Raw genomic sequence first — 22,492 nt, forward strand, 5'->3', positions numbered from 1 at the left:
TTGGATTGCTTTATAAGTATTGTAATCCTTTGCCCCAGGGCTGTGCTATATTTGTTGGATATTGAACAAATTATTATTATTTGTGAAAGTTCTAAATGTTAGTTTCTATCTGAAGATTTCTACTAACAACTGGAGACTCACCCAGATGTAAGATTGGACCATAATTGTAACAGAGATAAAGATTCCCTTTTGCATTTTGAGACTGAGGCAATATAGGTTAGCTGACAGATTCAGATTTTAAATATTTAGGCCTTGCTTCTGTCTTACCCAGAATGTAAATTAAGTGTACTCAGCTCACTGAAGCCAGGTGCCACGTCAAAAAAAGAGAATTCATTTCATTGTTTCCTTATTGTCTAATTAGGTTGTAGCTGATTATCTGTGACATGCTTTTCACAACACCTGACAAGGTAAAAGTAAAATACATGATTCCATAGAGCTCTTGTGTCAAGTTTCCAGAGCAGAAGGAAACAGCCTATCAAGAGCTTGATGAAATGCTGATGATCTGCTTCCATAAGAACCTCAGTTCTTGCTTCTTTATAGATTTGCCACCAAAATTTAAAAGAAATTGAAATTCTGGTTCAACATTAGCTTTATTAACACATCCACCTGAGCACTGGGGAGAGGCTGTGCCCACAATCCCTGATCCTGAATTCTGTGCAGCCAAAGCTGTAAAAGGTCCTCTGTGCAATCAAGCTATTTGGTGTGTAGCCAATCTTTGCCCAGTAGGGAACACTGCAAAAGGAGGCTCCCTGTTCATGTGTCGGTATTATTCAGCTGTTCTGCTGAACTCATAGAAAACTTGGGTAACCTTCAGACATAATGCCGCTCCCACTTCATGCATTAAGTGAAGACATGGAAATGGTGTGAGCACAGGACTGGCCCCTCTCATTAGGCATGTTGAGGTTTGTGGCTCATGAGCGGGGCAGTGGATTATGTGCTCCCCCTCCATATTACCTTTAGGAGACATCTGAAAGCAGCCCTGTATAGGGTAGCTTTTTAAGGTTAAATGTTTTACTATGTTTTTATATGTGCTGGAATCTGCCCAGAGTGGCTGGGGCAACCCAGTCAGATGGGCAAGGTACAAATTATCACCACCACCATATACAGGGCCAGCCAACAACTGTCTTCACAGGTTGCTCCCAGAATCACTTGGAGGAGGCATCATGGGTGACGTGTCCCAGACAAGTATCTGCACTATGACCGCTTTGCAGTGCTTTATAGTAACTTCCAAATGTTGGTCCAGAAATTCTGGGAGCCACGCTTTCAGCGAATGTGGTTAGGAGTCTCAATTAAATGTATGAGCATTCTGTATTCACATAGTATTTGAATTCTTGTGAACCTTGAACCTTTTTTTTTTTTTTGCAAACACTGTAGAACTTTTTAAAAGAATGTACCATTTAACTCCCAAAATCTTATTTGCATAATTTCGACCCCTCCATAGCAAACTTCCCTCATTCCTATGATCCAAATGAATATGCACAAGACTGACTTGTTCGGTAGCCTTACATTTTGTTGTTGTTGTTGTTGTTGTTGTTGTTTAGTCGTTTAGTCATGTCCGACTCTTCGTGACACCATGGACCAGAGCACGCCAGGCACTCCTGTCTTCCACTGCCTCCTGCAGTTTGGTCAAACTCATGCTGGTAGCTTCGAGAACACTATCCAACCATCTCGTCCTCTGTCGTCCCCTTCTCCTTGTGCCCTCCATCTTTCCTAACATCAGGGGCTTTTCTAGGGGGTCTTCTCTTCTCATGAGGTGGCCAAAGTATTGGAGCCTCAGCTTCAGGATCTGTCCTTCAGTGAGCACTCAGGGCTGATTTCCTTCAGAATGGATAGGTTTGATCTTATTGCAGTCCATGGGACTCTCAAGAGTCTCCTCCAGCACCATAATTCAAAAGCATCAATTCTTCGGCGATCAGCCTTCTTTATGGTCCAGCTCTCACTTCCATACATCACTACTGGGAAAACCATAGCTTTAACTATCCGGACCTTTGTTGGCAAGGTGATGTCTCTGCTTTTTAATATGCTGTCTAGGTTTGTCATTGCTTTTTCCCCAAGGAGCAGGCATCTTTTAATTTCGTGGCTGCTGTCACCATCTGCAGTGATCATCTATTATCCATTGCAACTGTGGGGTGAAGGTATTTGGGCAGAAACACCCAGGGTCATTAACTGAGGCAACTGAATGGTAACATTGAAGGAGTGGTTGTGCAAATATAACTAGGCAGATGTCAATCTAGGATTGCTGGATTTTCTATGGAAACTCACTTGCTTGGGGCAAAAGCAATTCCACCAGCGAGTTTCACGCAGAACAGCTTCTTAGATACTAAACAACAAATGGATCACACTCAGCAGCTTTATATGGCTTTTATCATTTTCTATCTTGAGCTGGCAAGAACAGGAAGCAGAAGGATTTATGAGGGATGAAATAGTTCAAGAATAAAATTCCAGAACTGTAAGCAAGTTGGTTCTACTTCCAGCAAAAGCCTGTTCTAATCTGCATTGTTTGCACTGGCCTAAGGAACTGCTGCTTTTAAGGGGATGCTGCCTGGATGAGTAGGATAACAGTTACACCTGCCAGCTGTGCTTTGGTGCACAAGCGAGCATTGCCTCCCTTCTCTCTCTCTGACAGTACAGGCTGATCTCACAGATTGCTGTGCTATTTATTTAAACGCCACACAAAATGATACTCAGAATCTTGTGGAATGAACCAGATTTTTGACAGCGCAGTTTACTCAGAAGAAAATCCCATTGAGTTCAATTAGACTTCATCCCAAGTAAGTGCGTGTAGGATTACGGCTACATGAGTTTTTTAAATGTTTGAATTACAGTTTTAAGTGAAGAAAGAAGCACACTGAGAGATCTCAGAATGAGCATGTACACAGGTAAAAGTTGGTGATTTCATCGCTTTTGGTGGGGAAAAAACCAGTCTGTTAACCACAGCCTGGATAAAATAAGCCTAATCTCAAGGTTTCCACATTAATGCTGCAAGGGATGGTGTTTTAAATTCTGCTAACTAATTGTTTTAAGTCTAACACTAAATTGGTTACTTTAAATATTCTGCTCACACACATGAGTAATAGGAGGAATAAATTGTAAGATATATCCTATCCTACCTACAAAATCTATCCAACACCAAAAGTGTGGGAAGCAATGAGAGAAGAAAATCAGTAAATTTATTTTGCTGAACTGTATCTATCCATATCTAGAGAATACAGGACAAAGGTCCATGATATATCTCCAATACAAGCAACATAATATAGAAGCTTTATTTACACCAGAGAACATTAGGAATATATATATCACATATTAACACATTCCCACTGTAGTAATTAATCTTAATTGTTCCTGAATATTTAGGTTTAACTTTTAACAAGTCTATGCACCCTCTGTTTTCTGTTATCTTATTATATTTCACTACAATTTCAATAAACCTATCTGTGAGTGGAAATGAAAATCCAATTAAAATTCTTTGCCCAAACTAAAGTTACATTTGCACCGTATGTCCAAAGCTTAGTCATTGCATAATATGCAATTAAGCTGCAAGAATATAGCCAAGATAACAGTATATCTGTCTTGTGAAATATGTTGGGAAAGCAATGGCAGTATACCAGATTGTACAACTTCCTGGACAAGAATAAGAGATGGATGGTATTTAACAGTTCCAAGTATGCCTGGGAATATATTTTTTTCCTAGGAAATAATCAGCTGGAAAAAAAGAAGAAAGGGAAACGGAAACTTGGGTGATTACAATATAATTGATGTGTTGCAGCTGCACCAAGCAGGGAATGCAATTCTAGGGTATAAGAGGTACAGGTCTTCCAGCAGACAGATAGAAATTAATAGACAAGGTACTGTCAAGACATCACTAGAAATTGTGAATCCAGTTTCTGTCATTCTCAGTAGAAGCGCCTGGATGAATGTAGCCTCTTCCTTGCCCCATAGTCCTATCATTTCAGTCCAACACAACCATACAACTTTCATCTAGCATATAAAATAATTCATATTTCACACTGAAGTCAGTGTGAGGGATATATGTAATAAGGTGTGTGAGAGAGAATTTTTTCATTGCCCATAAAACAAAATGGCAATGTCATGACAATTGTGTGGTGACCAGGTGGCAAAGTTCACATCTCAAAACGTCAATAGTCCATAATTGGCCCCAGTGTGGTTCCACAGCAGGTCAGTCAGAGGCCAATTTCAGTCATGTGAAAGCACAATAACCTGACTGAAATTGCTTTACTAGAAATATGATTGGAAAGACACCTTATAAAACTTCTTGGCTGTTCATGAAGTTCATAAAACCTGCAGATAGCACGCTTCCTCCTAAATATGTCTGGAATGTTTGGCAGCTTGTGCCTTCTAACAAGCACATACAGAAACTGTTTCAGACTCATAATTTTAGGGCAGCATAAGACTATTATATAGGTGTCGCTAGAGATAGGGAGAAATGCATTTGGTTTGGATTTTAATGGAATCCTATGTAATTTGCATTTTCTGAACCAACATGCAAAGCAAGACACAGCTATCCTTCAAAGGTTGCACTTCCGCTAATTTTGCAGTACAGATCTGCAATTCAAAAATGTCTACCCAAAAAGCATTATGTTAGGGAAAGGTGCACACAAAAAATCTTATCTTAGTGAAAATAACATTAGAATGCACATTACAGAAAATTTCATACCTGCATGTATATTTATTGCAAACTCACAGATTGATGCAAAAATATGGTGAACTGAATTTAAGGCTGGGAAAATGTGAGAATCTGAGATGGAAAGATTTGTCCTTTCCCAGGAAAAATTGTGCACTGAGTAAGTTTCATGATTCTTCAATACATTCGTGATAGTTTGGCTGATGTAAATATAAAAGATTGTGAAGTTCTGAATACAAAATGTATACATTCGTAGCTCTTAGGGTTCAAGTGAAAGCTAGTTGTCATGGCATAGCCTCAGACTTTCCTGAATGTGGGAAGATGCACACATGCCCATATTCCCTAATTTGCTCAGGTCTTTCCTACCTCCTAATCTTCTTAATGTCTCATGTAGACCTCTCACTCTGCAAACTGTTCAAACTGTCCCTTGCAATTAGGGGTTTTCACATTGCACTCCAGTATAGTTGAAGGCTCTCCACTTTCAGTGCCGTGGAGCTGGAACACATGAAGTGCAAGGCACTTGTACTTTCTGTCCCTCCTCCAGCATTTCTCAATGTCTACAGCCACTCATAGATATGAAAATTCATAAGATTGATCAAGGAAGAGGTGGCTTGGTTTACATCTCCACCAGATGCGAGGCAGCGAGGCTTTTGTGGCACATGAAATGTTGAGCCCTTCAGGACTCTTGACATCTCCAGTCTGCAAGGGGCTCTGAATCAAAACTGTAAACAGCAATCTAATGTAAATCATAGCTGAGAAAACTAATCTTGACTTGGCAGTTCTTGGCCCTAATGTTGCATTTTACAGCGGAAAGGAAGTCAGCGCGACCAAATGTTTGCCTAATATAAGTTCACTGTCAGTGCACACTGTAACCCAGAAGAGCCTTTATTGAAGAAACCATCAGTATGATGGTACATGAGCTGCAATAACCATCTGGCACACTAAATTCAATCAACACCTCATGCAGGTCAAGAAGTGGAAAGCTGCAGATCAGTGTAATTCATAAAACAATGAAGAAAACAGCAGCATGCCTTGGCAATTCTCCAGCCTGACATCCTGCCAGAGAAAAGTAAATTGCCGCCAAGTAACTGGATAATAATCCTAGGTTTACATGTGGCTATAGAAAGTTGGGCCCACTATAAGTGACTATGTAAAATCCGGGAAATTCATACAAATGGAACATGCTGATCCAAAAACTAATAGTAGCAGTAGACTGTCAAGTATGCCAGGTGTTGGTTGTCTTAACCGCTGCTTTCAAGGACAAGATTTTCTCATTTACAAAACAAAATGGAGGAAACCATAGAGAAGCTACATCATTATAGAGCAAATATTCAATGAACCAACTATTGGGTAAACAGTGGGTAAATAGTAATAGGCAAGACGTATTGTATCAAGAATAGTAATAGGCAAGACGTATTGTATCAAGCTGATTTTAAATTTTCAGGGGAGCTAAAGACTTTGGAGAAATTGAAAAATGAGGAGTAATGCTGTAGCAGCTTTCTCCGAACCTGATGCCTTCCAAAAGCAGTCCCAGCTGCCTGGAATTGATGGGAGTTGCAATCCAAAAACATCTGCAGGGCATCAGGTTGAGGGCAGCTGCCTTACAGTGCCTTATTGCACATTGCATAGCCAATATGTTGCACATTAAGTTTATGCACACAATATGCACAAATCGTTTGCCTGAATTCACATTCTACTTAACAACCTGGCAACATGTATCAGTCTATATATGTAGACCAGACAATATACAAAATTTGCACAAAAACGCTCATTGCATGCGCTAATGTCAATATTGACTAGGAAAATTAATGCACATGAATGCACACAAATGTTTAGGTGGCATGGTAAGCAACATGCAGTGAATAAGATGTTTGCATTGATGTTATGTCTAGAGACATTCCACCCACTATCCACTCTGGAAATAAACTTTGAGAACCATAGGGGCCAACTCCTAGGGGCCAAGGTCCCTTCGCCCGCCCCCAATAAAATATTTGAGGGGGCCAACACCCCCATTGGCACCCCTGTTGAGAACCAGAGTTACTGCATATCCTACATTGATCAAAATAATCTAGTCTCCAAATAAGGTTCAGAGCAGATACCCAATGTCAGCAAATGGCACCCAACACAAAACTCTTCCCACTGTTTCTCGCCACCCACCCACCTAGAATATTACCACGGGGTGTGTGTGTGTGTGTGTGTGTGTATATAGCAGAACTCCTCTCAGATGCTGTTGTAGAGCCTTCACTGAATGCTGTCATAATCATGGACACCACCATCTGAGGAAACTGACTGCAATAAAAAACAAACTGCACATACAGTTTTATCAGCCCACAGAGTATGTTCACAAAGTTAGCTGAAGGTGTGTAGGATGGGGCAGAACCTGCCCGCTGCCCCACATGTACACACATTCACAGTCACTCATCCTGTATTTCTTGGAAAGAAAGGGCTGAGAATTATCTCCATGTAAGAAAAAATAATCTCGTATGAACTGTCTCTTGAGAGTCAAACTGGAATCCACATAAGCAATCTGCCACAAGAAAAATAATGAGTTCTGTTTACTGGAGCGGAGACATCCCTTGATTTGTACCTTCCCAATTTCCCAAAACAATGCATTTCAGTGAAATAGATACATATACAGCAGAAACAATAGTCAGGCTTGATAAACTACTTTACCAGTGCTGCCACTATATGCAAGTTCAAACAAAGATATTTACATGGAAATGAGTGGAGGCTCTTTCAAGCAGCGTGTTCCCAGTAACTCCAATCACAGCCCACTGAACCCAAAACATTTGTTTCCCAAAAATAAATGCATTTTAAAATTCCAACTGATACACTGAGTTGCACGTACTGCGATCCTTCACTAAACTAGGAGTAGCTGCTACTTATAAGATGACCTCATTTCCCGAGAAGAGAATTAAGGTTATTTGAGCATCCGTGTACATTCCTTATATCAGACTGGAATGAGTTTATGCTACCATGGGAAGCAGGCAATGCTCATCAGTATGTTACTTCTTGTGAGTCTATAACGCATTTGTAGGGAGCAACATCTGCTGTCCACAAGACTGTATGAACACAGAGAATGGCACCTTTGCAACATTTTTGGGAGGGCTGGTGCTGAAGAGGCACAGCAAACACTTGCCTCACTCTGGCAGTGTGGGTAAAATCCTTATTTTTACATTTATTTTGCAGGCGGGGGAGTCTTTTATGTTCTTCTTTCCCCTCTCCATCTGAGAAGGCTTTGTTGCCCCTTCAGGCAGTAGCAGAGTCACAGGGAGCAGCCATCGGCTTTCTCCAGTCCTATATAATGCCCCTACAGAGATGACACAATGTCATTCCCAAGTCATTGTAAAAAATAAAAGAAAAGAAAGAGATGGCAGTTCCCAGTGGTTGCCCTTTCCTGAAAGTCTCTGAATTTCTTGGGGCACTTTAAAAGGCCTAGCATGAGTCTGAAGGCAGATGATACTGTCATACTGTTAAAGCTAAGCATAGGCGCCAACTGCTAGGGGCCGAGGGGGCATTGCTCCCCCAATAAAATATCTGAGAGGGCAGCCGCCCCCCGCCCCAGTTGATGGGTATTGCCATTCAAGTGGTGTGTGTGCACCATGTCATGTGATTGATTATGCAGGGCGGGGCTTACTTCCCCCCCAATACTTTATTCAAGTTGACATCCCTGAAGCTAAGTAAGTCTCAACCTCATTATACTTGGATGGAAGAGTGGTTGAAAAGCAGGAGTGTATGAGCGAGTGAGTGAGAGTGAACATTTACCTTCTTAACTACCTTGCTAAAACAAATTCTAGATAAATGTGTGGCTCTGATAACTAGGGACGGAGGAGAAATTCTATTCAATTCACATATAAAGATGAACCTACCTAATTGCCCCTTTCTGAAACAATATGAGAACCAAAATACACACCTCCTTTAAAATGCACACTTCCTTGAATTTTGCATAGCAGTTCTCCCACCAAACAATAAAATGTACCAAAATACACATACCAGGGTAAAACGTGCAATAAAATGCATATATATATATATATATATATATATATATATATATATATATATGCAGGTTTTGGTGTCCTCGGGTGTCTTCCCGTGTAAAAGTTGGGGTGTCTAGGCGACGTTTCGACGAGGTCTCACTCGTCATCTTCAGGCTGGTGCTTTCGGCTTCTTGTTACTGGAACAGAGCAGGATCTCAGTGTTTGAGTTCCTATAAATACTGTTGAGGGGGTGTGGTGTATAGCCTCCAATGTTCTGGGCAGAGAGGAAGTTCCCAGGCTAGTGTGCCTTTTCTTCTTTTGTTCCTTAATTACTTGAGGGATATCTTGAGTGATTTCTTGGGTGATATTCTGAGTACCACTTAGGTGGGTCATTAGGTGTGGATTAGTTGCTAAAGCCTTCGTGTCTTGACATCTTGAGCTTTGTGAAGAGTTTTTCTGAGAAGATGGCTGTACTGCACTTAGTTGTGCTCTGGCTTGGCTTCGTGTATAGGGGCGAGCTGTGGTTTTGTGTCCTGTGCCAGCCAGATCTGTGTAGGGATTGCAGGGGGGTGCAGCATCCGGAGGTGCCACCATGGTTTGGCTACTGGATGGTGTCTGTAATTTATCTGTGGAGAGGGTCTGGGTTTGGGTCTGGTGTGGTTGATTGGTGATGGCGTTCTGTGTGCCTCTGGATCTGGTGTCGGTTTTTGTGGGGAGGGCTAATTTCCAGATGTCTGGCAGGCGGGATGTGTCGTCACGCTTGTTCATGTTGTGAGGGTGTTTCTCTATCTCGATGGCTTCCATGATTATTCTCTTGTGGTGATGTTCCATGTTAAAGAGCAATTTGGAATCTGCAAAATTAATTTCGTGTCCTGTTTCTTTCATGTGTTGGAAAAGAGAGGAAGTTTTTTCTTCTTTTTTGACGGCATTCTTGTGTTCTGCGATACGTGCATTTATTCGTCTGTTTGTTTGTCCAATGTACGTGGCTGGGCAGACTTTGCAGGGTATTTCATAGACCCCTTGGTTTTCCAACTGGATTTTATCCTTGGGGTTTCTGAGGATATTGGCTATTTTTTGGTTGGTGCAAAAGGCTGTTTTGATATTGTGTTTATGGAGGATTTTGCTAATTTTATCTGTAGTGCCCTTGATATAAGGAAGGAGGGCCATGCCATTGTTTTCTTCTGTGTCTTGGTTTTTGGGGGGTGTTTCTTTTTGGATTAGCTTCGTAACCCTGTTTTGCTGGTATCCATTGGTATCCATTCTCATCTCCAGAACCAAACGCCTGGCTGACAAAGACCACTTGACAACTGAGTTACAGAATCTCTCAAATGTGTTAATCGCCAATGGATACCAGCAAAACAGGGTTACGAAGCTAATCCAAAAAGTATTTATAGGAACTCAAACACTGAGATCCTGCTCTGTTCCAGTAACAAGAAGCCGAAAGCACCAGCCTGAAGATGACGAGTGAGACCTCGTCGAAACGTCGCCTAGACACCCCAACTTTTACACGGGAAGACACCCGAGGACACCAAAACCTGCATTCCTGTACCCGTGAAAATCTACGAAAGCAAATATATATATATATATATATATATATATATATATATATATATGAAAATAACATTAAAAAATTCTCTAGATTAGGCTAAATTACTTTGCAAAAATGAAGGTATTAGGCAAAAGGGCATTCCGTTATGTGTATATTAGGATATGTTCATACTAACATGCTGGTGATTTTTTTTATGAAATTAAATTTTTTGAATTGCAAACTGATGTGGAAATGTAGAAAACTGAACTTACATGAGGAACTGAAAGAAATCTAAAGCGGCAGTTTCATTCATCCTTCCCAGTGGCATAAAGGTGGCATAAGTTGCATCCTGCAGAAAGAAGGGAGAAGGCAGGTACCTGTGAGGCACAGAGCTAGATCACAGGTCTCTTACAACATCATGTCTCAGCAATCGCAATCTTCATTATCTAGTGACACCCCCCCATATTCTACTAGAATGGCTATATGCATATTCTATATTTATAGTAGCTCTAAAGTGATCAAGGAATGGCGATGCTGACTACAACCCCCAGCACAATTACTACTTTCTTTGCCAACTGTTGGTTCAAAAAATGTATATTGTTGCAGGCCACCCCAATCTTTGAGCAGCGCAAGATTCTAGGTGCTTAGCCAGGATTTGGTTTCCTCAGAATGATGGACAGCGGAGACTGTGGCGTCTTTATATGTTTTATTTGCACATATATACCACCTGAGCCTGTGAGGAAGGGGCTCACAGCGTCAACACCCCAAGAAGGTCTTGCTTCTCCCATGGCTGCAGCCTTGGATCTCAGCAGAAATCAAGCCTGGCTCTGTCTCTCACTATCACCTAGGAGAGGTGATTATATGGTGGACATATTGGTATGGAGGCCAGAAAAAGAAATTATCTGCTAAGCTGGAGGAGAAACCAAGATCCTGAATATTGCGCCTTACAATAAGGAAACACAGCTATCCTTTTCGGAACAAAAATATATGAGGAATGAGGTGTGATTTAACAAAGCCCTAAGTAATCCTGTGCTACACTGGAAACAGTAATGTCACGCGAGGGCCTTCTCACTCTGTGAAGCTGTGGATTACCTTGCTTGCCCTCCATCAACATTTATTCTGAGAAGCAGTTTAGCACAGTTGGAAGGATTGCAAAAGGCAGCAGTAGGTTCCTGTGTTTTTGTTTAACAATATGAACCCCTCACAGATACCAAAAGTTGCACTAAATGCACCCTTAGAAACTTGAAAGCCGGTTTCTAACAAAGATGCATGGACAAGCAGAGCGTATGGAGGAGAAAGGGGGAGACACGGTTTTTCCAAAGGAAATGCTTGCCCACAATGAACTTTATGAACTTTTAAAGAATAAAATGCAATGCTGTACACTATTCACATCATTCACATCATGTCTGTATAATAAAGTAAAGCTTGCTGTTTAGACACACAGCATTTATTATCTTTGGGAATTACTTAGACGTGGTAATCTATATTCCCTGCCTTAAAAAAAAGGACAGTACAAAAGGGCAAGAAAGGAATTTGGCTTGCATTATAACAACAAAAATAGCAAACATTAGACTGTATGGGCTGCTCCTGCCTTCTAACAACACAGATAAAATTAAGTTATTTTCAAGCCTTAAAATAACTATGCATTCTTTCTTGGCTTGTCAAAGTTTAAAGTGAATAAACTTTGCTGTCTTCTGCAAATGGATCACCTATGTGCTGGTTCATCTGCACTGCCCTCTGCATCCTCCTAAGTCTGCCCTGCTTGACATTTTGTGCTTCATTTTGTGCTTCATTCAAAGTGCTGCATGTGCCCTCAAAATCCCCTCCACCCTGTTGCAAATATTCTCAAAAATCGAGAGTTCTTTGCACTGTGTTCATTGGGGCAACACAACTGAGGATTCTGGCAAACAGGCACATGTGTTGTTTCTTCTACTTGTTGGATCTGCTCCACAACCACTAGCTCTGGCTGTGGCTCCATTCTGATCTACTCATTATTATAAATGGCAAGTCAGAGAAAGATGCCTTGTGATGGATGATGCGATGCACCATGTGGAAAAACAGGGTCTTCCTACACATGTCATGTTTCCAAGATGTCCTTGGGTGCATGCATGTAAATGCAAAGATGCCTTGAAAGATTGCTTATTTTTATGCCAAAGAATTTATATATTGCTTACCAGTACAAAAAAGAACTCTAAGCAGTTTACAAGATCAAATCATAGCATAGGAGAGCTTTCATCTGATTTTATAATGCTGGATTCGGAGCTTGGCTGTTAGATTCCAAATGTGACGGGGTTAAATCAGCCATTACTAGCAATGTCTGCAAATTGTCTTGAAGCTCATGTGAAAGGCAATTCATAAACTAACAAAATAAAATAAATAAGTTTGATTTTATTACAATAATGTGAAGAAGCAAACGTTTGCCAGTAACCATGGTATTTTATATAAATTTGCACTGAGCCTTTATTTTAAGGTATCCTTCCCAGAGACTTTGCATTTGTGATACAGCTGAGGGAGAGACATCAGCTCTCCCCTAATCCCAGCAATAATTCCTGCTGCTAATGAAAACATTTGAAATGACATATTAACCTGCTGGTTTGGAGTAGAAGGCATGGATGTGCTTTGTAAGTTTCTGCTGCGGTTCACATTGTCTTTAAAAAGGAGGAAAAATTCCATCTGGGGTTGAAAATATAAGCTCTGGTAGTGCCTTCTCAATGCTTTCATGTTGCTGCGCCAGTGGCGAACATTATACATCACAGCTTCTCCATGTATTCATTGCCATAACTTTCAGAGTGGGATTAGGATGATTAGCACACGGTTACTGCTAAGCTGCTGCATATCAGGATGATTGGACAAGCTGAGCACAATCACAGCATGACATTTTATCCGTAGAGTTCTGCACGCTCTCACAGGTAGAAACAGATGGCAATGTTTTTGTGCTATCAGACAAAGTATTAACTATGTGAGCAGAGGGCTTAAGGATATGTTTAAAAATAACTTCATCATGTCAACATGTAGGTACGGTCCTGAATTTCTACAGCAGCCGGCTGTTAGGCTGAAGTTAACACAGAGAAACAGGATCCCCACTCCCACCCGGATCTGTTCAGTACTCTTAACTCCTAAAGCAAAGAAAGCTTAGGTCTTTGCAAGACCTTTGGCCCCAGCTGCATCGTTTTCTACCCCACACCTGATATGATATATAGGATGTCAAGCCTAGGGCAAGTGGGTGTGGCTTGGCCAAAGGAGCCAGAGGTTCCCCACCTGTGGTTTAGGAAAAAGAGATGGAGGGTTGCAATTATTTTTATATTGAAAATATAGATCCAGGTTTATATTTTAGTTCAAAACTGTTTACGTTTGTATAGAAGCCATGATTAAAGGTAAAGGTAAAGGGACCCCTGACCATTAGGTCCAGTCACGGACGACTCGGGGGTTGCGGCGCTCATCTCGCTTTATTGGCCGAGGGAGCCTGCTTACAGCTTCCGGGTCATGTGGCCAGCATGACTAAGCCGCTTCTGGTGAACCAGAGCAGTGCATGAAAATGCCATCTACCTTCCCGCTGGAGTGGTACCTATTTATCTACTTGCACTTCATGCTTTCAAACTGCTAGGTTGGCAGGAGCAGGGACCAAGCAACGGGAGCTCACCCCGTCATAGGGATTCGAACTGCCAACCTTCTGATCGGCAGGCCCTAGGCTCTGTGGTTTAACCCAGAGCACCACCCGTGTCCCTAAGCCATGATTACCCTCACACAAATTCTATGACCTGCAAATTCAGCTTCACAATTCAAATTCCTAGAATATCAATCCAGGATTATATAATTGCTCATTCTACCCCCCCCCACCCCACCCCAGTCTTATATCTCCCAAGCAGACCTGAGTTCATGCTAGTTCTTCACCTCTTTTCACAGCAGATGAGGATGAAAACAGGTGCCGTGCAATGCCCCATCTGCTGCGAAGTTCACGTCTGTCACATTGTACCACCTCTGTGCAAAAATGATAATACAAATGGACACAAATCAGACATTTAAAAATGACGACATTCAGACGCTGCTGGTAGAACTCTCAGGACACGCTGCCTCCTGCCTGATCTGAAACCATTATTCTTCAGCAATGGAACTTCAGTGAGAGATTCCAGCGTGAGTGCTGCCAAAAATTATTAGGAGGGTTTAATCTACTTGTTTAGATCTTAAATGAGAGCAGGACATCTCTCCCACTACAGGTGTTAAATAAGCAGAGCAACAGAAATTGTCCCACCAGCAGTTGCAACTGTTCTGCTCTTATCTTGTATAGATTTTGAGCTCAGTACAGAAATGTTGTTGACTTTTTAAATTTCATGGTCATTAGGCCCCATTCATGTTTTCTTCTTCCATTTACATATCTGCCAGCTGAGGCGACACTTCCTGTATCTGAAGATGACAGCACTAGTCCACAAAACCTTATGCCACAATACATTTGGAGGGAAAGGTGATGGAGAGAGTGGTTTGAAGCAAACTGCAAGCATTCCTTGAAGACACTGATTATCTAGATCCAGGTCAGTCTGGGTTTAGGTCTAATTTTGGCACTGAATCTGCTATGGTCACCCTGGTGGATGTCTTGAATTGGGAGAGGGACACAGGGTGTGTAACCCTGCTATTATTACTTGGTCACTCAGCAGCTGTTGATACCATAAGCCCATGGTCCCATCCTGGATCAAGTGAGTGAGAGGGATATTTGAGGAACTGTACTACAGTGATTCTGTTCCTATCTGTGTCGTTGAGTTCAGAGAGTAACACTGGGGGAGTTCTCATCAAACCCCCACCACAAAGGGAGAGCCAGAAGAAAGCAAGTAGGCAGCAGAAACAGCTGCGTGTATCCAGGAAGGTGAACCCACTGATGATATATTCCCCAAGCTCCACCATCCCAAAACTGGAATCTGCAATGTTTGCAATCACCAGGGCAAGCCAATCAGTCTTCTATGTCCTGCACTAATAAAAGTGTCCCAGTTAAAAATGAAAGTTAAGTGCAATATTTGTGTGCACATACCTTAAAGCAGGCTTCCTCAATCTCGGCCCTCCAGATGTTTTGAGACTACAATTCCCATCATCCCTGACCACTGGTCCTGCTAGCTAGGGATCATAGGAGTTGTAGGCCAAAAACATCTGGAGGGCCGAGGTTGAGGAAGCCTGCCTTCAAGAGATCTTAGCAATGTGTACCAATGATATGCTACACAGAAAATCTCCACTAAATGTGTCATTCATTGTCCTGCAATATCAGCCAGTGAAACTTGGGGGAATGGAGACTAGCAGTTGTCCTCTTTGGACCTTTAACCATGGATGGATGGATGGATGGATGGATGGATGGATGGATGATGACCTCTCTTTGCAATTCTACCTACCTGCTCACAGTGGGTGGTACAGACAGGTGCAGAGAGCAAGGATGCCATGTTTACCTTGGCAAATTCTTTTTTTTCCTTCTTGTTTTGTCTACTGAGCTGTACTCATCAGGAGTGCAGCTCTGTGCTCTGACTTTGACATTGTAGAACACATCTTTTTAAGCTACACATCTTTTAAAGTTAACATGAAAGCTGCACACATAAAAAAAAATGGAATCAGGAAAACTCGGATAACAGTAGAACTTCATCTTAATATACTTTTATCCACTTTGTCAGGGCTTTGATAAAGACATTTTATTTGTGACATTGATTCTAAATGACCCTTTTTAGTTTGTTGCCTGTGGGTCATAATGACCTGCTCATTCCAGGGATATCAGCATTAACATGCAGTTAATTCTGCTCTAAAGGGAGAGGCTGTTATCTTTTGAGAAGCAGAAAGCTCATAACTACCCAAATAAAAACCTTTCAAGCTTCATTATTCCACCAATTGATGCTTCATTATGGTAAATATGCTTAATGCTTTAATCCTTTAAGAAATATTGTTTTGGTGTGTGGGAAGAACCTACTGCATATTGATTGCATGACACATTTTCACAAGTCGCTCACACTGTGCATGACCATGCACATAAAGTATTGTAGCACACACACACTTCTAGATTTAAAGATTTGTGCCTAGGATGTGCATTGATCCCAATCTTGCTCTCTCTTGCCAACAGACCATCTAGCCTAGCATCCTGTTCTCACAGTGACCAACCAGATGCTAGCCTCCTGTGTAAGACTAGAGACATAGTGTTCATTACCTAGTGCATCGGTTCCCAACCAGTGGTCCATGAACCCCTGGGGGTTTGCATAACCTGCCCAGGAGGTCCATGGCACCATTTACATAACAAAAACCATAGAGATATCAAAATTTTCAAATGTAGAGTCTCCATGGCATGGCTTTTGAAAAACAGGGGGTCTGCAGAACTTAACTAATTGGGAACCACCGACCTAGTGGATGAAAGTCAGTCCTCATCAGCTCAAATGGGATTTGCCTAGCAGGACCACCACTCTCAAAAACTGTTTTCCCATGTGTAATAGATTTCATTAGGTAGATTGGATGTGGTTGCCACTGGTCATTGGCAGAGCATCCCTATGTTGGGGGAGGACAAGTTCAAGCTAACCCTTGCCACCTCACTACAACCATGGAAGAGCTTTTCTTTATAGTTTAAGCCCTTTCTGTTTACCGTATTTTTTGCACCATAACACTCACTTTTTTCCTCCTAAAAAGTAAGGGGAAATGTCTGTGCGTGTTATGGAGGGAATGCCTATGGGTGGCATGCCTACGGATTTTCCTCCTCTAAAAACTACATGCGTGTTATGGTCGGGAGCGTGTTATAGAGCGAAAAATACGGTATATTCCTCTCCTATTGTAGTCAGAATCATGTGGATCCTTGGCCAACTCCAGAATGCTCTGGTTTGGTCCCCACTGCTGTAGGGGGTGAGGGTTCCAGTGGTGTAAGTGTTTCCCCACTGAATGGTGTTCCTCTCTCCCGGCAGAGCAGATGTTAGATTGCTCTCTTACCGACAGGCGCGCACACACACAATTATATGTGACACATGAAAAGTTTTTCTCCCTTTCTCATAACACTAGACTAGTCATAGGCAAACTCGGCCCTGCAGATGCTTTGGGACTACAACTCCCATAATCCCTAGCTAACAGGACCAGTGGTCAGGGATGATGGGAGTTGTAGTCGCAAAAAACATCTGGAGGGCCGTGTATGCCTATGCCTGCACTAGACCTCTTGGACATCCAATTAAGCTGAACGTTGGGAGAGACAGGACAGTCAAAAGAAAGTACTTCTTCATATAGTGCAGAGTTAGAACTATGGGATTCGCTCCCAGAAGAGGTAAGAATGGCCACCAACATGGGTGGGTTTAAAACAAGATAAGACAAATTTATCTTTTCATTTACATATATATATATAGAGAGAGAGAGAGAGCGCGTTTGAAATGTTAAAAAAATAGCAAACATTGCTCGGAATAATCTTACAACCACCAGCCTGTGTCAGGTGTGTGTGCAGGAGCCAGGCCCTGTGACCAATAGGACTCTGCAGGACTGGGGCCTTTCTAAGTTTGTTCTGAAGAGTGCAACTGCACTGCGTCTTCTTCCTAAGCAAATAAATTCCACTTCAACAATTACCTACCAAAGTCTTCATTTGAAGTTCTTTTAATGAAGTGGGGAAAAATATGACCACCTTCAGAGCAGTAGTAGAACATACTGGAAGAATGAGATGCTGCACCTCTGGTTTTTTTAATGTTGCCATTTTGAAATTTGTTTCCATTTACCGTATATATTATTTATTTGCGTAGAGACTAACCTGTTTGTCATATTGAGATGGCAGAAGGGCACTGTTGGTGGGTGGTGGCATATATCCTGCTGAAGCCTGCTGCTAAGCCCTCTTTCAATATTAATAGGTTATGTGAATTGGCCCAGAAACCAAGACAACCTTGAACAGGGTTGCTAGATGCAAAGCTAGAGAATTGACACATCATCTTCCAATGCAAGCAGGAGGAGGTAGTTGTGGTTCCTTCTGCCTTCTCCCTCCCCATTCCTGACCATCTTGTCTGCAATGTGAGGAGGCATGGGAGGACAGAACCAGAAAGGGCAATAGTCTAGAGAAGCCATGGTTGCCATCTCCTAAGTTGCACCCAGAGATTTAATGGCATATGAATGTTCTTGAACTGTGAATCTGGCAACCCTATGGCTGATGCTCCATTATTTCATCTGACACTGTATTGAAGCACTCAAATTTTAATGAGAGGCTTTGCCTGGCACACTTGTCACATTGAGTAGGCAATACCTCAGCCTTTGGACTGAGACAGCTCAGGTTCATTCCTCTGAACAACCTCAGTATATATCCTATTGAAGAGTGTGGAAAATGACACTTTTTTTGCTTCCTCCATAGCCATGTTACATTCTTTCAAGCACCGAAATCACTTTGCTTTGGATGGGTCTTAAGAAAATGTCACCTGTTTCAGAGAGAGGTGTGAATAACATTAAAAAAATATATGACATCATTTTGACTCACAGATATAAACTATTTTAAGTTTAGCCTGAACAAAATTTGCCTGTATCTCTAATGGGTTGGATCCAGATGAGGTTAGTTGAATTTAGCCCCCACCCCTAAAAAACCAATGGGACAAGTACCATTGATTTCAGTAAGAATGAAACTCAACTAACTTAGTCTGGGTCCAGCCCAATATTTGCACTATTTTGAATCATACTGATGAACTTTGGATTGCCACCTTTTAATATATACACCAGTGCTAATATTATTTGCTTACTTCTGCTCAGTTAATTGTTTTGCACAATATTAATTAACACAGGAGTAGCCAACACAGTGTCCTCTAGAGGTTGCTGGAATGCACCTCCCATCATCCCTAATACTGGTCATGCTGATGGGAGTCAAACAATATTGGGAGAGCCACAGATTCCTCAGCTACATATTCATCATTTTTAAGTGTGTGTGTGTGTGTGTGTGGACTCTTATGACACTATTTCAAGTTCTCTTAAATTTGAAGAGTTCCTTTCAAAATCATTACATTTGTTGAATCCAGAGTTTGCATCAGATATTTAATACTGCTCCAAAGTGAGAGACAGAAAAGAAGTTGGATGTGTGCCTGGAAAAAAATATAGAATGGCATTCCATACCACCCCAGCACCAGGTACCAACTAAGAGAACCAAGTTTGTTTTTAATTTAAAGAGCCAGCTATTGAAGGATACAGCCACTCAAGAACAATGGACAAAAAACAAATCACCAGCTTCAGTATTCCCTGCTAAACGTGACTCATGTCTCACACGCTTTATAAGGATCCTACTTTGACAAACTCCTGATGTGACAAAGCAAAGGAGTCCTTTAAGCCTAACTAGAGATACAGGGCTACTATTTATTATGTTGCTGGTGTTGGTCAGTGCATGGGCCTTTATAAAGTATATATCTGGTGTAAGGGGTGGGAGAATCTATCCATTTCATTTCCTCCCAGTTTCTTATCTTTCCAATCCGATGTTCAGTTCTTCACATTTCCACGTCAGTTTGCAAATGTTTTCACAAATGGCTCAGGACCACAATACCTCAAGGACCACCTCTCCCCATACGAACCAATCCTGACCCTGAAATAATCACCTGAAGCCCTTCTATCTTTGCCTCCTCCATGAAAGGTCTGGAGGGTGGCAACACGAGAATGAGCCTTTTTGTGGAATGCTTTCCCCAGGGAGGTTCCAGGCAAAAACATTTTTCTTCAACCAGGCATTCAGCTGATTAACATTCTATGGCTGTATTTGGGGAGAGGGGGTTATTGGTTTGATTTTATTATGCATTTTGTATTCTCATTTTGGTTTTCTGATGCCACCCTGGCATCTTTGAATGAAGGGTGGTATATATATATATAAATAAATTAATAATGATAACAACAGCAACAGCAACGTTTTCATAAAAAGTCATCATGAAAAATCCTCACTTATGCGAATTTCTTCTCATATACACAATTGTGTTGATAATTTTGCCTAATATATATGTTTTTTGCAAAGTCATTTTCTGACAATGCATTTTTGTTATTTTCACTGATATTAACACATTTTATTTTATAAAAATTATATACTGCTTGACTGTAAACAGACAAACTTTTAAGTGGTATTTAAATGATTTGCCCTAATATGTGTATTTTTTTACTGAAGGGCTGCATTGCAATATTCAGATATGTGTGAATTTTGAAGGATTGGTGTGTTTCTATCCACATATTGTTTTGGAAAGCATGAATCAAGTAGGAGTGTCTTTAAATGCAAACGGAATCAAATTTCTCCTCCATCCCTACTAATGATGGTACAGGCATAACCAGTACGTGATATTGAAATATTGGTGGTTCGACTTTATGCATTGTTCTATATCCTTCCATAGCGGGCCTTTTAAATCTAGCACGCACACAAGTACACACACAACCATTAAATGGTGCCTGGGAAGAGATTACATTATGCCTTTTCCTTTGCTCTGTGGGCACCTGAAATGCTCCAGTGATTAAACAAATCCCCAAGGTAAACTGAGCAGAGGGGGCTTGATTTAGCCTGAAACATCTTGATGAAGCCATCTTCATTCAAAGAAAATTAGAAGAAAAGCACCATGGCTGTTTTGTTATCAGAGGAAGAAATTTAAGCACAGGAGGGAATTTAGCCATACATATGAAAATCAATTGTATCTTTTTCTTATTCTCTTTCTCTCTCTCTTTTAATTATTTATCGCCTGAGTGCTGCTGACTCAAACACACCAAAGCAGATAATTATTAAAGTTAAAAGTAGTCAATAATATGATTAACACCAGCGGCTCGGATTCACCCATCAAACTGAAGAAGAGTCAGCACTGAAACTGCCATTTTTCTTCATGCATCCCTAGTAGGCTGCCTGGATCCTGAAGCAGTCAATAACAATCAGGAAGCTGTCCTTTAAAATGAGGGCTATGAATAGTGTAAACCAGATAAATCACACCACTTAAGATGGTTCCCTTCAGTGCTTCCCTGGGGTCTAAGAGCCTGATCCTATAGATTTGCTTAGCTGCTGCTGACAAAAGGTTCAGCAGCATCCTGTGACAGGCCGGTGTGAGGCAAAGCCATCCATCTCTTTCAGAAATTAGAATGTAAACATGTAGGCGGATCAAAAGCCCACCCTGCTGATTGCAAAGGCTCTCTCATGATCTGTACTGCAACATATAGTGAAAACCACAGAGAACTTAAGCAGTAGACCATCCCCTGTGTTCCCCACCCCCTCTTTTTTGAAAAATTGTAAGGTAAGGAGGAAGAAAAGAGAAAGAGATTGGCAGGCCCAGGCAGAAAGCGCAGCAGCTAGCGCAACGCAGCAGCCTTTTAAAACATGATCTGAGTGCCACTCTCTGTGGTTTGCCTCAGAAGGTAGTTCCTAAGGATGCTATGCCGCTCTAGCCCCCATGCTGTGTACTGTTTCCTGTACTCACTGTGCCCTGGGGTGTGTGGGTGAGAGAGAGTGTGTTAGTTTAGTTCACTGCCAGTTAATGTGAAAGATTGAATGACAGAGAGGGTAGCTGATAGATGCTAGATCAGGGCTACCCAACATGGTGCCCTCTCCAGATGCAGTTGGACTACAGCTCCTGTCAACCACAGCTGGCATGGTCAATGGTCAGGGATGATGAGGGGTGGGTATTTTTGTTCTTAATGTTTGATGTTTTATTATGTTTCTCTGTGTGTTGGAAGCTGCCCAGAGTGGCTGGGGCAATCCAGCCAGATTGGCAGCGTATATTAAAAAAACACACAACTAAATTAAACATCTGGAATGCATCCTGTTGGCTACCCCTATGTTAGACAAACGGGGCACATATTTCTGCGGATTTTGTGTGTGTGTGTGTGTGTGTGTGTGCGCGCGCGCGCGCCCCTCTGTATGTAAGAGAGAAAGGGAATGTAAGGATAGATGCAGGATAGATGGATGTATATACCTTGTATATACAAGTGATAGAGTTCACAAATGGGCATTTTTGCAAATGAAGGGGTAGTGTGCATGAGACAAAATAATGGATGGATAATGTAGGAGTGAAGGAATAGCAGAGAGAGAGAGAGAGAGAGAGAGAGAGAGAGAGAGAGAGAGAGAGAGAAGATAAAGCCTTTTGGAGCCAAGGTGTTGGGGAACACACTTGGTGGCAGAACTGAGCCCAACTCAGTCATCAAACCCCCTACTTTGGTCCTGTATCCTCTTGCAGATTAATACTGCTTAAAATCACTCCTGGATCTTTTGTATTTTCTTCCATGATGGAAGGTGGTAAGGCAAGATATGAAAATATATCAAAGGTCTTATTATTTCTATTCGTGTACTATACTGGAGTGCATGTGTGTAAAGGTTTCTTGAGGCTACTTTTTGCCACAGGCTTTTACAGTTTTTTGATGTGAGGGCTGGGTTTTATGCCTGAGTGGTTTTATAAGGTA

General features: G+C 41.6%; 1 long non-coding RNA gene across 1 annotated transcript in view; it reads right to left on the bottom strand.

Moving 5' to 3' along the window:
- The window catches only part of LOC310708054, a 233,158-nt gene that overhangs the window by 78,594 nt on the left and 132,072 nt on the right, over positions 1–22,492 (bottom strand). The window contains exon 4 of the long non-coding RNA XR_014526831.1: positions 10,420–10,496. This is a non-coding gene — a long non-coding RNA (uncharacterized lncRNA). The remainder of the gene's footprint in view (positions 1–10,419; positions 10,497–22,492) is intronic.

Source organism: Podarcis liolepis (assembly GCF_965112155.1).
Source record: "Podarcis liolepis genome assembly, chromosome: 5".
NCBI classification, from domain to species: domain Eukaryota; kingdom Metazoa; phylum Chordata; class Lepidosauria; order Squamata; family Lacertidae; genus Podarcis; species Podarcis liolepis.